We start from the raw sequence: 17,839 nt of genomic DNA on the forward strand, positions 1-17,839 counted from the left end.
TCTTTGTTTTTGTCATCAAAGGATTCATTTGGCAGAAACTCTGGACTTAAATGGTATCAAAGTATTATGCCATTCAAGAAGCAACTAGTGAGGTATACAACAGTTATTCAAAGACAACAAGGAGAAAATGCAGATTCAAAGTAAAATGGAGGGATAGCAGCAGTCCTAGATACCTTGTTAGAACTGTCAGTAAAAATGAAAAGGGACATATCATTTCAAAGAAGCACTTGGGCAGATCCAGAACTTCCAAAGTTCCATGAGGCATACAATGGTTATTAAAGAACAATGAGGAACTACAAAAGACAATGGTAAGTCATATTAACAACAAGGGGTATTCACATCATAACCCTCAATGACATCCTACATCAAACATGCTGCAAAATGAAAATTTAAAGTTCAGTAACTCTAAGTGATGGTGAATTTTTTTTTAGAGGTATTATTATTCACTCACTATTAGTATAAAATCAAAGGGAGTACAATGACTCTACTGAGTGATCAAGAATGCCATTGACTATTTGAGTCACATAAAGCAAAGTCTTGGCCATTAAACAAGATATAATGATATCACAACCGGGGATATGATCACAAACAAAAGACACAAACAGTAGTTGCAACCTTTTGTTTCTCGTATGCCATTGAACATGTTCATACAAGATATAGCTAGGAGTTATAAGCAGATTCAAAATAGTGATATTTTTTGTAAACGGTTTTGCAATCATTAATTACAAGTTTAAGAATGACAAAAGCAAGGCCAAATCTGCTCTTTTATAGTAGTCACCAGCTGTCAAGAGTATGATTACATTTTCATCAATATACAGAGATAGGAAGTGTATTTTTTAGCTAAAATAATGAATCAAGGACCATTTTCATTTTCAAATACTATGTACATTCATGAATACAAAATTCCATTACAATATATGTATTTTGCATTCAAAAGTGAAACACAAAGATCCAAAACTTCCAGAAGTGCATGAAGATAAAAATATGCTACAGCCAACAATCAAGTCACAGTGAGAAGCCTCAAAATACACCTAGAGAAAACCATATAAGAGATAAAGGCCTCCAGTAAAGAGATGCAATGCCCTGTTCAAGACAGTGGAAGAGGGTTTGAAGGCTAAGAGCAATAGTGCACAGTGACAAAGTTTAATGTTTGGGGCAACATTATCTACATTAGCACAGTCAAATGTATCAAAGATGAAGTTCATGATGAGAAGACAACTTAAGGTTAATATCTTTTGTCCCCAATCAAAATAACCCTCATGCAAGTTCAAGTCAACTTATCAGCCTTGAAAGATGAAAGTACAGACCCGGATAAAAGACAGAGATACCCACAAACAAGAAACCCCAAATTTTTAGAATGACAATATGGCAAATTTTCACTGACCAACGACATCCATGAGAGGGTTTCTAACAAAGATCAAACACAATGAAAGCATCAAATACAAATTTTCTGAAAGATACAGTCAAACTCGATAGTATAATAAAGAGAGCTATTCATTTTTTCCAACCTCTGTCATAGATAACAATAAATATAAAAGAGTAGTCACGATTCCAAAAGGTCAGTGCAAGAATCATCAATGGTGTATGATTGTTCAAATAAACAAACATTAACAGTGACTCAGAGAGCCGTGCATGAAGAATAGATATGCTACAACAGTCATGTTAAGACTAAGAACCATTCGTCGGAGCGATAACTCACCTGGAGTGCATAGCAGCAAGGAGAGTCATTGCAGATGTCATGGTTGCCATGGAGGTTGTCAAAACTTCTCGGCCTCAAGCTTCTTTAGGAATTTTGGATGGAAATGAGATGTTTCATCTCTTTCATCACATTTTGTTTTAGGGTTATTTTTTTCCCTAGGGAAAAAGTCAACCATTATGTTTTTTGGTGGGATATTTTATTATAATAAAACCTTGTAGTTTATTTCCACCATGGGCTAAGACTTATGTTCTATGCTTTCTTCAAACTCTTTGCCTCAATACAAGGATCTTTACGATTGTTTAAATGATTTTGAATCACTTATTTTCTTTTTGATTCTTCTAATTATTGTTGAATGTAATAGGAGAAATATTCATTAAAGCAGTTAATAAAGGATCTTTATTCAAATATTTCCTTATTTGCATTTATTTTATGAGTCAAAGGGGGGGGCGCATTTGAGATTATTTAAAGAGTTCGAGAGCATGTAGGGTGGTTAAGTTGGTTTGAGAACATATGGAGGGTATATAAGGACTCTTTATGAGTCAGTTTGGTCTTATTATTGCATTTTTGAGAAATTTATGGTTTGATTAAGTCACGTTGGACTTTTTCACCCATTTGGAGCACATGTAGAAAGAATATAGGTCCTAGATTTGAGGCATTTTGAATGCATCCGACACCAGTTTGTTGGGAGTTCCTATTCTGATGGATCTTTTGAAGGAAGATTGGAGGATATATTGATGTTTGTATCTCATTCTTGAGTTAGTTCCTGATTATGCAGTTTGGAGCCTTAGTGACTTCTAATAGTCCTCTGTCCTCTCTTACTGCCATATTTTTGTATGTCATATATTTTGATATTGATAAAGCTACCTTGTAGACTTGTGATAGTTTGATCTCTTCTTATTCTTGCAGAGTTGTGTGTTTTTTGATTGATCAAGTTATTAGTGAAGAGTTTTTCCCTTCCTTATGATTTTGTCTCACTATATTTCATACCTTTTCTGCATAAGTGTCATGTATAGGTTTCAATTTGTGTCTAAGTTACTGAGTAATCTCATTCAGACCTTCCTGCAAAATATTTATGCATGTGCATGTCTTGAATAAGTTATATTATCTTATAGTTGCCAGTATAGTTTTCAGAGTGCTTCAACTTTCTGATTATCATAAAGTTAGAAGTTTTGGTGAATCAATTAGTATTTCCTTTTAGTTTGTAGAAGTAGGATTTTGCATTTTAAGTTATCTTATTTCCCTTTTCCTAAAAATATAGTAGTTTTAAAGTTATTAATAGCTAGGAGGTTACCTCATCCTAAGGTTCAGTTCAGTCATAGGTGACCCATGGCCTTGAATTGACCCCATGTTTCTCCAGAAAGCTTAGTTTGTCAAACTTTGCAGAGGGTAAATTTATAGGAGATAACAAACAAAACAAGAACAAAACTAAGGAAATTTTTTTCGTTGATGCAATATTTCTCATAGACCGTGGATGCTCCTATATTAGACACCCTAGGCAGAAAGCGATGTTCCATGAGTGGAAACTCGTGAATATCAAAAAGGAATCAAAATAAGAACTCTCTTCTTATTTCTAATCCAAACATATTCCTTGTCTACGAACTACTTCCTTTCCTCTTCCGGAACCGCAGCCATTTTCTCCAACTTCTGGTTCTCTTTGTTCTTCTTTTCTTACTTCTTATATGCTCATTGTCTCTTCTTACTACTTTTCTCTTTACTCTGTAACTAAGATTTATTTCTGCTACAAGACCTCATCCAGTCTACCACCGTAACCTTAGAGCCATCCAGTTCCATCGTACTATCAGACTTATCTACTAGATCCTTCTACAAATCCATGCCACCAATTAGGGTAGCCTCTATAACTGGCTTCTCATTACTGCAATTCTTCCCAAGACTCAAATTTCTCACTTCTTTCTCCTTCTCCCTCAAGTAGTTCAAAGTGAACTTGTACCCATCCTTCTCAATAGTGATCAGGTTTCTTCTACAATCTTAAATATATCTTCTATCAAACTGCCAAGGTATAACCAACAAAACATGACAAGCTCTCATAGACACAAAATCACGTAAGACCTCATCTCTAAAAGATCCAATATTAAAATCCACTAAACTTTGCTCCTTTACTTCTATCTTTTGATCATCTTGTAACCAACTCACCTTTTAAGGACAAGGATTCTTAAGCCTCTACAATCCAAGCTTCTCCAACATCTCCTCAGATACCAAATTATTAGTACATCCATTGTCCATAATAACCTTACAACACTTAACACTTGATTTGCATATAGTCCGGAAATGACTCCTTCTCTGAGAAGATCCGGTATCTTCCCTGCTCTACGCCATCAAGTTCCTCCTAAACATAAGAGGTTCTCCCTACTCTAGTGCACTTTTAGATCTAGTGACTCTAACTTCCTAATGCTCATTTGTCACACAATTTCTTGCCACCCCTTTCTTGCACTCATAAGATCTATGTCCGGTCTCTCGACACTTGAAACATCTGCCCAAAAAAGTTTTGTTGCTACTGCCACTGCCTTCTCTCTCTGTCTTCTGATCTAGTTCTTTATTCCACTTAGGTTTTTGTTCTTCATCCACATTTTCTTCTATGAACCTGACACTCATCTGCTCCTTATATCTCTCTTTTTCTCTATAGTTATTTTGTTGTCTTCTTTTCATTTTCTCCTCTACTTTCAAAGAATATAGGTAAGCCTCCTCAACTGTAGAAATCTTTAGCATACTCATCTCATCCTGAATGTTAAATGCAATTCCATTTATGTATCAAAACACCTTCTCCGTATCGATCTCTCTATGTATAGATCTAATCAACACATTGTAGAATTCCTCAGTATACTCTTTCACACTCGTGTTTCTTTTCTTCAGGTTTTGCAACTTCTTGAACAATTCTAACTCATAGTCTCTTAGAATGAACTTAGCCTTCAATCTTGCAACCATCTATCTCCACTTGGTGATCTTCATTTCACCATTCTCAACTCTGTCTCTCTACAAATCTTTACACCGTAAGGTAACATGCCCTTTCAATTTAGTTTGTTCGTATCTAACCCTCTACGGGTCCTTAATATCCTCAAATTCAAAGTAGTCCTCCAACTCTTCATTCCAATCAATCAAATCCTCCAGATTTGATATCTCGAAATAGTTCAAAATCTCCACTTTATGTATTTTACTTGCTTGTGCCATTTCTTTGAAAAATATCTCCTCTCTTCCAACTTCTAGTCCTTCAGCCTCTTCTGCTTGAAGATCTTCTCCAACTTCTTCATATTCATCCACAGACTCCAGATTCCTTTGTAAACCAGCCAATGCATTTTGTATCTCGTTCCTCATCTCATTCTTGAAATCCTCCATCATCTTCTCTACCCTTTGAGGGTTCATCCTTTTAGGCGGTATCTCCTCCTTTGCTCCAATACAACTTCCTTAACTTGGCAATCTCATTGTAGGTTTCAATTGCCTCACACTCACAACCTACCTCCACTCAACGATCTATTCACCCAAAGCAATGCCTCAAGATTTACAACCAAATCTGATACCACTTGATGTAGCCACGATCCAGTGGGTCCTTAAAGAGAACTGACTAGATCATGCATCAAGAGAAATACAACATCAACAATAAAAACACATATAAATATGATAGATTCAGATATCTGCTTCACCATGTATTTAGCATAGAACATCTAGTACACTCACTAGTTACATGCAGGCTAACATGCCAGATTACAATCCATCTGGAACTTAGAGTTATCTAGATCTCCAATCTTGAATCTAGAACCTCATCTAATTCATGTCCTCTAATTACTATAGAAAACAATATATATATCCTCTAGAACACACCTAGGTCGGTCATAAAAGATTACATTAACCAAAGAAGGAAAAGGAAATGTGTAAGATAGGTTGGTCGCAAAACATGAAGATCCCATCTGGCAAGAACAATAAAAAAGTGTGGACCACAAAGGAAGGTCGACCAAGGGCCTAATAATATTGAGTGTGGCACCAAATTGATCCACAATCCAAGAAATCACTCCAGAAAAGAAGAAATCTACAACTTAGATGATAAGCTCAAAACTGTTCTAGAACCCAGAATCAGTTACTCTGGAAGAAACAAATTGCCATAAAAGAATTGAAATGAACTAGAAGTCTGGAATAATGCACAATAACACACATAGAACCTAAAAATCTGATCCACAATGAAAGATAAATAGCTACCAAAATACACTAAATGAAACAATGAAACTGCTACATGAACTGAACAAAAACAAAACTAAGGAAATATTTTTGGTTGATGCAAGATTTATCATAGACCAAGGATGCTCATGTATAATATAGGGAGAGAGATAGAGAGGAGTAAGAGGAACATAGAGAGAAATAGAGAGATAGAGATATCATACAAGATGGATGTGGTGAACAAAAGGGAGAGAAAGAGAGATGGAGATAATGATATATTAATACCAATGGGAGAGATATATATTTGAGATACATATGGAGAGGAAAGAGTGATAGAAAGAAGTTGATAGACACAAATAATAGAGGAAAGTTTAGAGAGAGGGAGAGAGATAGAGATAGAGATAGGGAGCGAGAAATAGAGAGTGTGTGTATATGAGTTAGAGAGATGAAATAATATTAATAAAAGCTAGCATATCTTATTATATTTTTTACTTGACTTGCACTTGCAAAAAGTCGGGAATGACATTTTTTTTATGCACTCAAATTTATGGTTCAAGTACTACATGTATTGTTTGGCTCACACTTGAGTTAAAAGAATCTGTTATTTTTAGTACATAGAATTGATTTTTAGTACATAGAATTTTGTTATCTCTCCCTCTCCCTTTCTGTTCCCCCCTCAAATTATATCAGTAATTATTACCAACCACTTTGGTAAAAAAATTGTAACATATTGTCATGTCTTTGTATTTAAAGATATCTAATAGTATACTAAATCATGTGATGTAAGAACATAAAGCTTAAGCAAGGATAATTTATTTAGCATGCAAATGGCTTATATACAAAAGGTGTATATTTTGAATCTTTCCCATTTAGGCTATTATATTTGCTAAATCTATCTATGTCTCCCTCCCTTGGTCCCTCCTATCCCTTATCTATGTCTAATACTCTCCCATTTACTTCACATATATCTCTATCCCTCCCTCTGTCTATCTCCCCCTCTATATCTCTATATCTACTTCTCTCTATTTGTTTAAATCTCATAATTTTTCTCTCCCTCTCCCCTTTTCTCTATCTCTCTCTATCATTGATTTGGGGTTTATGTGTTAGTTCTTTTCTTATTCTACAATTGTTTTGATTGTTGAGATTTCTCGTGGGGTGATTCTATATTGTTGCTTCTATTAAAATACATTCTAATTAATATTCCTACTAAAAGAAAAGCTCTTTATCTTCTGTAACTCTTTGCATTTAAGTATTTTATTATTAGTGAGAATTTTAGGCAAAATAGATTTATCTTTTCTTCCAAGATGATAACTAAAATCTTTTTCTAAAAAAATATTGAAAAATTACAACGATTGTAAGAATACATCTCTAGGGTAATAGGTGCACCATCTTTTATTTAGAATTCAATTGCACCATGTTTTATTCACAATTCAATCAATTATATATGTCGAATGAATGTAAATGAAATAGTGAATGAAGGGAACATTAGGAGATGATCCAGTTTTATTTTTTCTATTTAATAATAAAATAGAAAAGAAGAGGAATGATTATCGATTTCAGTGGTTGTCATTTTGTAGAGACTCTAAAGAAGTGTCTTGAACATTAGGATACAGATTGAGATTTTCCTTTTTTAGGTTTGATAAAACAAGTTTTGATGGGTATTGTGGCACGTGGCTGAGTTGGAAATGCGCCCACTTCTCTGCCATTCCAAAGGACTTTTGTGCAAATGGAACCTCACATTTGGCCGAGACATGCACCATAAATGTTATCAACGACACAAGAAGAAGAATTCTTAGTTTCATATGGATTGAATTCTCCATATTTTTTTAAGTCAAGTTGGGACAAAAAAATATTTATGTTTCAACTGAATAACAAGTTCATAGATGAAGATCAATATGAAATCCAAGGAAATTATTAATTAATTAAATAATCAAATAGTCACAACACCACAAGATGACCACAATTCAATATACCAACACCATAGCTCATGCCAAGATACTCAACTGACAAGGATGACAACTTAAGCCTATAGTGTATAAAGGGATCTCATGCAATCTCCAATAGCTTACGGTTGGGATAAAGACACATGAAGACTTGTGAGACCCGATGAAGTCGATGTCTAGTGCCTACAATCCTACAACCACGAATAACCATGATACTGATAACTTAATGATGAACCGCTAGTACCAAACTGGTACTGAGAGGGGGGGGGTGAATCAGTACAAACACAAATACAATCCAAAACTAGTTTGACAACAAATACTCCGAAAAACTGACAAACAGGGATACCGATAAAACAGAGTGCAACCGGTAACATCTAGTATAGCTCAATCAGTCATGAAACGGTCACTCAATAAGCTTTCCTCTTAGCTCAATAATATAGCATCATTATATTCTCATGCATACACAAGTAAACTTAACCATCAAATCTTCACAATAGTGAGTTCAATGTGTTTTATAGACAGGCATAAAACATAGAACCTTCATGTGCTTAACAGATAAAACAAAGCATCACAAGACAAAAGCATTTCACATCACACACATATTTTTCACTTGGAAACCCAACTACGAAAAACCATGGTGGGGATGAATACCCACAAGATGCTTTTTGAACTCTTTGGAAGTCCGCTTTGTTAGGAGCCTTGTTCGGTTAAGGACATTACAATAGGTTCTGGTAGGAACCGATCCTGTTAGGGATCACCCGGTTAAGGGATACTCGGTTAAGGGTTAAACCCGATCGGGTCACCTTGTTAGAGGATTTCAAGAACTCAATAGTTGAAAGGATCTCCTAAGCTTTTCAAAACTCATTAGCCGGTTAAGACCACCCGATTTAAGGGATTTTGAATCAAGCCAGTTAAGGCTACCCTATTAGGGGATTTTACAACTATTGAAGTGGTTAGAGATCAATAGGAATTACAATGATCTATTAACAAGACTCAATGCTAATGCAGATCCATTTTGGCTCCTCTTCACCTTTTGCACATTCACTTTGTAGATATCTCTTCTCTCCTTTGGTCTGGCAAGAATCACATATCACTTCCCTTGGATACACACTCACAACTTTTGCTAACAACCTCATAAAGAAACACAACATTGACCTTATAGGAAACATACAAGTCGGTAGCAAAAACCCTAAACCCTAAACCTATTAGGTTAAGAAATTCAAATGGTTTGATCCTGACCATTGAATCATACTGCATTAAATGCAAAAATATTGAATCGATCTCAAGACATTCTCCATCATCCATTATCCACCATTTTCATGGCGGCAGATAACCCATCACGCGTTATCACCATTTGATAGACTTCACACATTCTTGAGTTGGATAGGAATAGTCTTCTTCATGCAAGATCCTTCATGCCCATGGAGCTTACATGGCAACACAATCTATCCTCCATCTTACTACTAACTCATCACATGAAGATTACCGATTGAGTCACTTGAGTTGCTCCAACCAGAAACCCTGAACTGGAAGCTACCTACCAACTGGTAGCCATACAATGCTTCCATGTGTCAATTCTCATAACTACATGCCAGTTCACCTTGAACAAATGTGCCACTTCACTTTGGCATATAAATCAGTTCATACATATGCCGATTCCTCTTTCTTCACCTATCACATGTGCTGGTTCACACCATGTCTCATATTGACATCAATGACAACATATAATATCATTGTGTCTTCATGCCGGTTCACATAATGCCAATAGATACAACATATACTACAATACATTATATACTGTCAAACAAGTGATAAAGAATCCCAATGTCATATCATGCTCATCAAGAGTGGTATGGCATTGTCCCTATCACACATATAGTAGTCAGAAAGTTACAATCTCCATAGCGTCATCTCATCCAATATAATCATAAAGTGGGGTTAGCATAATGAATATTTCATCATAATATCATAGGCAATGTAACCCATCCAAGAATGGTAAGTGCATTTATTCTTGGTGCTCTAATAGCTTAGATTACTCCATATTAATTTCTTGCAACAACACCTACCCCCAAAACTCCAAGATTACCTTTAGAGGCACCGTTAAAAAAAAATTTCACCCAACCTTGACTAGGTCTTTCCCACATCACCTTCTTTCTTTGGAACAAAGTAGGATCAACCCTATAAGTCCCCTTAGTAGGCCTCCACTTCAGCAGTGGCCATAATGGCACTTATTTATTTGGTTTAATATTTTATAATAAGTAAAAGAATTTTATTAAATGAAATTTTGATAACTTTCAAAAGTTTAACATAATAAAAATTTGGTCTTATAATTAAAGAGAAGAATATTATTATTTTAAAATAAATATCTTGATATTTATCCTAATTAATATAAGCTATAATTATACAAGAAATATCTAATATATTAATGTATATATATTTTAAATTGACAATTAAATTTATGCAAAAATAAATAAATATTAATTATAGATATAATATTTAATTAACTTTAATATTATATATTAAATAATAAATATATTAAACTTCATGGAGCTCTTTATAAGGCCTTGGTGGGCTTCTAGGAAGGATAGTGGATGTTTATGTTCTCTTGTGTATTTGTAATTCCCATTGGAATTGAGTGTTCTGGTTGTTATTTCAAAGGTGCAAGATCCTCCCCATTCTAGCAGTCACAGTTTTAGTGGGATTCATTCCTCACCCTAGTCTACCATTGGAAATATCATTTTGATATTTCACTTTATGCTCCAGACATGTGACGTCTTCTTGCAAAGACAAATTTTTGTATATAGATATAATCTGGGAATACAAGTCTTCAATTGTTAGCAATTTGTTTCTATAGTTTTCATATGCCTTGATCTACAATCTACTGTGTTACCTTGGATTATAATAATGGTCTGTCATATTTCTGAGTAAATTGAATACAATTCTCAATTGTTTGCCATTGGGTATTTAACCTCGGGCATTTTTTGTTGGGTATCTACCATCAGGTACTTTATCATCAGGTACATTGGCATCGGGTATTTGCCATTGGGTATCTAATGTTAGGTACATTACTATTGAGTACATTGCTATGAGGTATTTATCATTGGGTATCTACCATCAGGTGCATTGCTATCAGGTATTTGTTGTCGGGTACATTACCGTCAGGTATCTACCATCAAGTACATTGGCATCAGGTACATTGTTGTTGTGTTGTAATACCCACCAAAATACCCTAGACAAATACACTAACTAATATGAAAAATAGAGATAACAATTGTTTTCTTTAAACATCATATAAACTAATGCTACATATACATTTAACTACTCATCACAAATATAATCACCAATCATGATACGTAGGTAGAAATGTAATACAACTACATCAATAACATCTAACTTCTGTAGGGTAAATCACTGTTATTGCTTATACTACTAAATATAAGAAACAACTTCATAATTACAACCAATCTAGTACACATTGCTTATATTATCAACTATTCCCCACATTCACATATGCAATATCATTCCTAATCTATCTATCATAAATGCAATCTTCAATAATTCAACTACCAACTGACCCCCATTAGGTTAATTTGAAGCACCAATAAAAAATGTTCTTAATCTCATCCATTCATTTCTTTTAACATTAAATACACTTCAATACCAATTACCACATTATTAAACCATAGCAATATTAACTAATTACATCATCACAATCATAGCACCAAGTACACATCCATAGATTCAATATCCATTGTCCTCATTATTAATCATTCACAAGATACACATGATACATCATTTCTTTCCCTAATAACATCTACTAGATACATGAATATAGTGTCTTTTACAACAATCATCATAGCTCTGAAATAAATTTACATATACACGTCAAATGAATCATGTAAAATAATCTTCTACGAATATCCATCCATGAACTAAAGAGATAAGAGATCCACATCCATGGAATTCATCCAAGAAAAGCATCCCAATGAAAGAAAGGCACCAACCACTCAACCATGTGGAACTAAAGGATCCACCCTTGTGCTAGGAGATGAAACAATATCCCACACACACTCTAGATCTAAGCGGACACCTATCAACCAAAGAGGAAATAACTCTAATACAAACCAAGAAAAACATATCAAATAACCAAGAAACCTCTAGAGGCACCTCAAGAACAAGGCATAAGGAACTAGGACCAACATGTAGGAAAAGAATGTTAGCACATGCTAACACATAGGATACACATGCAGAACCATCTCAACCTTTGACGAAATCAAGGTAGTATGGTTTACTCGGTTACTAGACCTACCACCTGACTCCGGTCTCCGATCCATGAGATGGGTATTGCAAAACACATTTATTATCTTTCTTAGATGAGTTACTCTACCCAACCCACCTAATATTAATTATTATATTATCACTTATCAATTACAATGGAAAACCTCCAATGAGCTATCCAAATAGTTTAGACACTAGCTCTATTACACAAGAATCCTAGTAGTCCATTCCTCATGACCTCGGTAGACTCATGGAAACCCTCCCCCTAGTAGTCTAGGCCTTAACAACATAAAAAATCAGGTAAGAAGTCCCACAAAATACAATCTGACTATCCAAGATCAAACATCATAAATACACATTGATCCAATAGCATAATTCACATAGATCTCATAGATCACACGGTATCATAGCAAAAAGAACCATCAACATCGCAAGGTAATACCCATACTATAATGATACAAATGATTAAATAACATATCAAAATATTGCTGTCAACATCCAAGAGTCCTTAGAAAACATAACACGATTTTTAGATAGTAACCCAAGACAAATAGAGAACCGATAAATCCAAAAAGAATAGTTGAAGATTTGGTAAACTAACTCAGAAGTTTAAAATAACGAGATTTGTGCATTGTTTAGCAGGTTAGCGCATATACCTAATTGAAAAACACATCTATTGAGTCCTACAATGCATATATCCTAATCTATGGTGAATTCATCAAATCCTATGGCACATTCAAAATGTTTCAGCACATTTGTTAGGTAATCTGTGATTGTGTTATGTAAGATTGTCCATATACACTGAACCTAGGAAATTGTGATGAGGTTCTTGAGCCAACATGAAATCTAATGTCTATAAAATGACATTGTGATGAAATATTTTTATGATGTGAGATACAAGTGATGAGTTGATGCAATTTATTGAAGGAGTTATAGGGTATGTCGGTGATGCAGTATTGAGTGAGCAAAAGAGGATCTATTCAAGCAAGATGTGCTATTTCTAGATCATACCACTTGTTGTTTTCTTATCACTAAAATAGTTAAATCCCCTAACCGGGTAAGCTCTAACAAGCTTCATTGTACAAATCCTCTAACTAGGTGATCCATTAGTTTGGGCTTGAAATCCTCTACTGAGGTTACTCTTAACAGGGTACTACCTTTAATCGTGTATAAATCCTAATAGGGCTTTGGGATCTTTAACAGGATTCGCTCCTAAAAGAGCACTTTGTAGATCTTAATCAGTCAATTACCTATTTCTACAGAGAGTTAACTTGTGAGTCCCATCTCACCATGGTTTTTTCCCACTAGGGTTTTCCATGTATAAACACTTGTGTTTTGGTGGATGTTTTACATGTTATGGATGCTTTTATATCACTTTGGATTTCATGCATAGTTTTAAGTAAATTGGTTAATTATTTTTACTAGTCTGTGTTTAAAGTGGTATTGTTTTTGCTATCACTGATTCACCCCCCCTCTCAGTGCTTTCTAAGTCTATAAATTGGTATCAGATCCTAAATTCCTTAAGGCTTAATTGCTTGGAAGGAAACCCTAAATCCACCATGGGAGATATGAGTTATATAGAGATGGATAGAGTGCTAGATGCAATGAAGGAAGAGGTTGAAACCCTAAGGGGCAGATTTAAAGCTTCACAAGTTAAAAGGAGTGAGTTAACTGAGGAACAATTAGATATCTCTGACAATGGTTCTTCAGATGAGGCCAACATTGATGCACTGGCTGAAGAAGTGGTAAAACTGAATGGTGAAAAGCTAAATCTGAGGAGACAACTTGAAGCAAGGAGGGTAGCTGAAGATCTAATCAAAGAGAGAGATCATGAGATTGCTAAGATTAAGTAGGAGAATGCATCTTTGCATGAACATTGGCATGAGGAGAAAGAAGAGAAAGAATCTTTATAGTTGGATATTTAAATGGCAATGTCTCTGAGAGAGACTCTGACAAAACACAATGAATATCTTACCAAAGAGCTTACTGAGGCTAATAGGAAGCTTGAAAAATTTAATAAGAGTTCTTCTCTGCTGGATGAGCAGATCCAATCTTAGAGGATGAAAGGTGACACATCTAGACTAGGATTCAACACATCTAAGAAAGGAGAATCATTCGGTACCAAGACCAACATGAACAAAGATAAAATTTCTCCTAAAGCTAAGAAGCCTATCAGTAAGAAAGTTTTCAAACCTGTTTGCTTATCTATCACAAACCTGGAGATACTGCTAATGTGTGTAGAAGTGGACCTAATGTGAACATAGGCTATAATGCTAATGCTAGATATGTGTCTAGAAGATTTCAAGGTCATTGTTACACATGCAACATGAATGGAAATAGATTAGTTGAATGCAAATATGGAGTGAACAATATGACACCTCACATGAATCCAAGACCTATTGATGACTAGAGAAGGACCTATGACATCCAGAGAAACATGAACTGGAAAAAAGCCTTTGTCAAATGGTTCAGTCCACATGAGATGGAAAAGGTAACAAATGTGATTTGCACAATTTACAATAATTATGGACATGTGGCTATGAACTGTAGAAGGAGAACTGGAAGAGGTAATGTAGGACCTTGGAGAGCATCTGTGATGGCCTTCTATCATTGTCACAAACTAGGACACATGGCTAAGTTTTGTAGAACCAAGAAGAACAAACCGGTTAACCACGATGAAGTTCAGAAAGGTAAGAAAAAGGTTGATGTTGAAGAAACCAGAGTGAAGATGAACAACTGGAAGAAGAAAAGTGAGGACAAGCCTGTAGAAGAATCTAACCCTTCACCTAGTGTGGATAATCCTACACTAGAGAACTAAGCTTTTCATCAAGCCTAATGGGAGCATAGAGGTAAACCTATGTCCGGACCCCTTGAAGAATGTATGGTAAGATATTTTTGCATTTCAAGTTGTATTATGAGAATTCTTGATATTATTATCAATCGGTTTTCTAAGGATTACCAACCGGTTATATACCTATTGCTATATGTGAGTTTGTTAGCCTATCGATTGTGCAATTAATGCAGTGGGTAAGTTTTTAAAATAAAGTCTTACTAAGTTAATTTTACCCTAATTACATTCGAAGGAGAGTTTTTGAGCACCTACAGATTGAAATAGAGAATTGCTAGTCGATTGTGAATGGATTTGTGCTACAAATCAAAAGTTGAATCGGATTCGAAGATAAGCAAAGGTGAAATGGGTGTGCATTCAAGAGATCAATTGAAAACCCTCCCAGCATGAAGATAATAAGGTATTCTTTTGTTAATCTCTCTCAAATCAAGATTATCTATAATGGCATCATCGTCTATACTAGCAAAGAGACTTATGATTACTGTTGAATCTATGGAGTCTATGGAATCAAATAAAATAGAATCATATAATGCATTGTCTCAAGTTCCTGATGGTGTGATGATCAAAGGTGATTTGTCCAACTATATAGACTATAAAATTGAGGATCTAGGATCACTATCAATTTATTCACAACTCAAACCTTTGTGTGATAAGAGCAGGAAAATCAAACCCAAATACATTAGGGTTTATGAAAAGGGTTTTCATAATGTGGCATATTTTCTTGAATATTTTGAGGGAGAGCATGTTAGGATTATCCTTAGTCATGCACATGGAGAGAATATGTATCTTGATAAGTCGCACATAATCACAAAGGAAAAAATTCATGCAGTGACTGGTTTCTGGAAAATCGGTAAAGTAACAAAATTGAGGACAATTTCAAAAGAGACTATGATTGCACTGACTCTGACCACCACTGACGGTCATGCTATATCGGTCAACAACATTGCAGATCCAGCAGTTAGATTTTCAACTATGGAAATTGGTTATCAGATATTCCACTCCAGTAGGATGAATAGTGTACCATCTACTATTGTGCATGCCGCCTACATGATGATTGTAGAGAATGCAGATTATGACTTCTGTGAGGTGATGAGAAGCCAATTGATGTTGAGCTTAAAGTGAATTAAGAATGACAATTGTCAAAAATTCAAATATGGTTAACTGTTGATTGGTCTATTCTTCTATTTTCAGAATTTCCTACCAGGAATTGGTGACGTTCAATGCTCTAAGGACATACCAGTTACAACTCAAATCAAAAATAGCATTAAGGTTGTGAAGAACACATTTCATGTTGCCATGAACATATATTTGAATGAGTTTCAAAAGAAGATGAGCATGAGGTTAAGGCTACCTGATGAAGTGGTGAAACACTTTGAAAGGACATCTGTTTCACTGTATCCACTGACTTCTTTCTTATGGAGGCCATTGAACCTAGGGAGAAGAGATGAAAGAAACATGTTATGAAGTTAACTATGACTTATTAATTGGTTATGCCAATAAATTTTTGGCATCTCCTAAGGATAAGAAGAAGAAAAGACTAGGAACTTACTAGGAAAGGAATGCACCTACGCAACCCAATAGTTCCCAATTTTATGATGTATGAAGTGATGAAATATGACTTTATATTTAATTAAATTCTTAAAGAGAAGTTACAATTCAAGATGCAAACAAACTAAGACGGGTGCTAACCTAAGTATGAAATTGTACCACTATAATTTACGACACTAGATTTAGCCCCCACTTTAGCAGTCATATGACACTACGTCCATATGTAAGATAAAGTAAAGAAAAGTAAAAATTCATGAAAAAGGATATATCCACAAGTTGTCGAATGAAGCCCCCAGTGATATTTGTAGTACACAATTAGGATCCGCACCCTACAAAAAACACATGTTAGATAAAATCACAAAAATCACCTAAATGCTTACTAAGGAAGGTGATGAAAATTTGAGGGTAGCTATAAGACCCCGTATTTTGGCTTGGTAATTTTAGTGAGTTGAAACAGGGTATCATGTTTACCACATCGAATTGTGAAAGAAAATTGATGACAAATGCTGACAAGAAGATTTGATACAAGATAAAAAATTAATGAAGAATCATTTAGTAAGAAAGAGAACTAAGCCTCAATTCCAACACAACAAAGAGTGTGAGGATTTGAGAGCTCTCTAACACAAGATGAAAGATTTAAATGGAAACAAATGCAAAGAGAATGAAGAAGAAAAGGAACTATGGACAACTCACCCCTAAAACTAAGTGATCCATAGAGAGAAGGACATGGAAAACTAGCCCATAGAGTCTATCTTGGTGATCCATGTAAGGGAGGTGAGTGAGAACACCGTTAGTTCCACTGAATCTAGTGCATGTGTGTGCAAGTAGAATAGGGATACATACCTTCAACACCAAGAAGATATCCATCATGAAACAATGTCATAAGTCCAAACAAGAGAGGGAATACTCTTCAAGGAAGGATAAGATAGTTGAAAAGAGATATCTTGTTATATAAGTGTAAAGGACATCCTTGGAGGAGAAGAGATCTTTGTCCAAAAGACATCTACCTTCAAGATGAGTTGTCTAAGACAAATATACCATCTTATATAATGAATGAATGCAAGAGTTTTCAAAAGAGTAGAGGATTGAGATGACATCAAAGAGAGATTATTTATAACAACACTCTTCAAAAAGAAGGTAAGAGATCCTCATCAGGGATATGCACATGCACAAAATAGAAGGGTTTATTATAAAAGATACTAGTCAATGAAGAAAAGAAATTGATGAATGATCAAAGAATTCCAACACTGAGGAGGAGGTCCCAATTAAGGATATGTACTGAAGATACCCATTAGTGATGCTTGTTCCAATATGAGAGAAGGAATTCAAATATGAATACACATATACAATCAATAAGAAATC

Source organism: Cryptomeria japonica, chromosome 9, assembly GCF_030272615.1.
Source record: "Cryptomeria japonica chromosome 9, Sugi_1.0, whole genome shotgun sequence".
Lineage (NCBI taxonomy): Eukaryota > Viridiplantae > Streptophyta > Pinopsida > Cupressales > Cupressaceae > Cryptomeria > Cryptomeria japonica.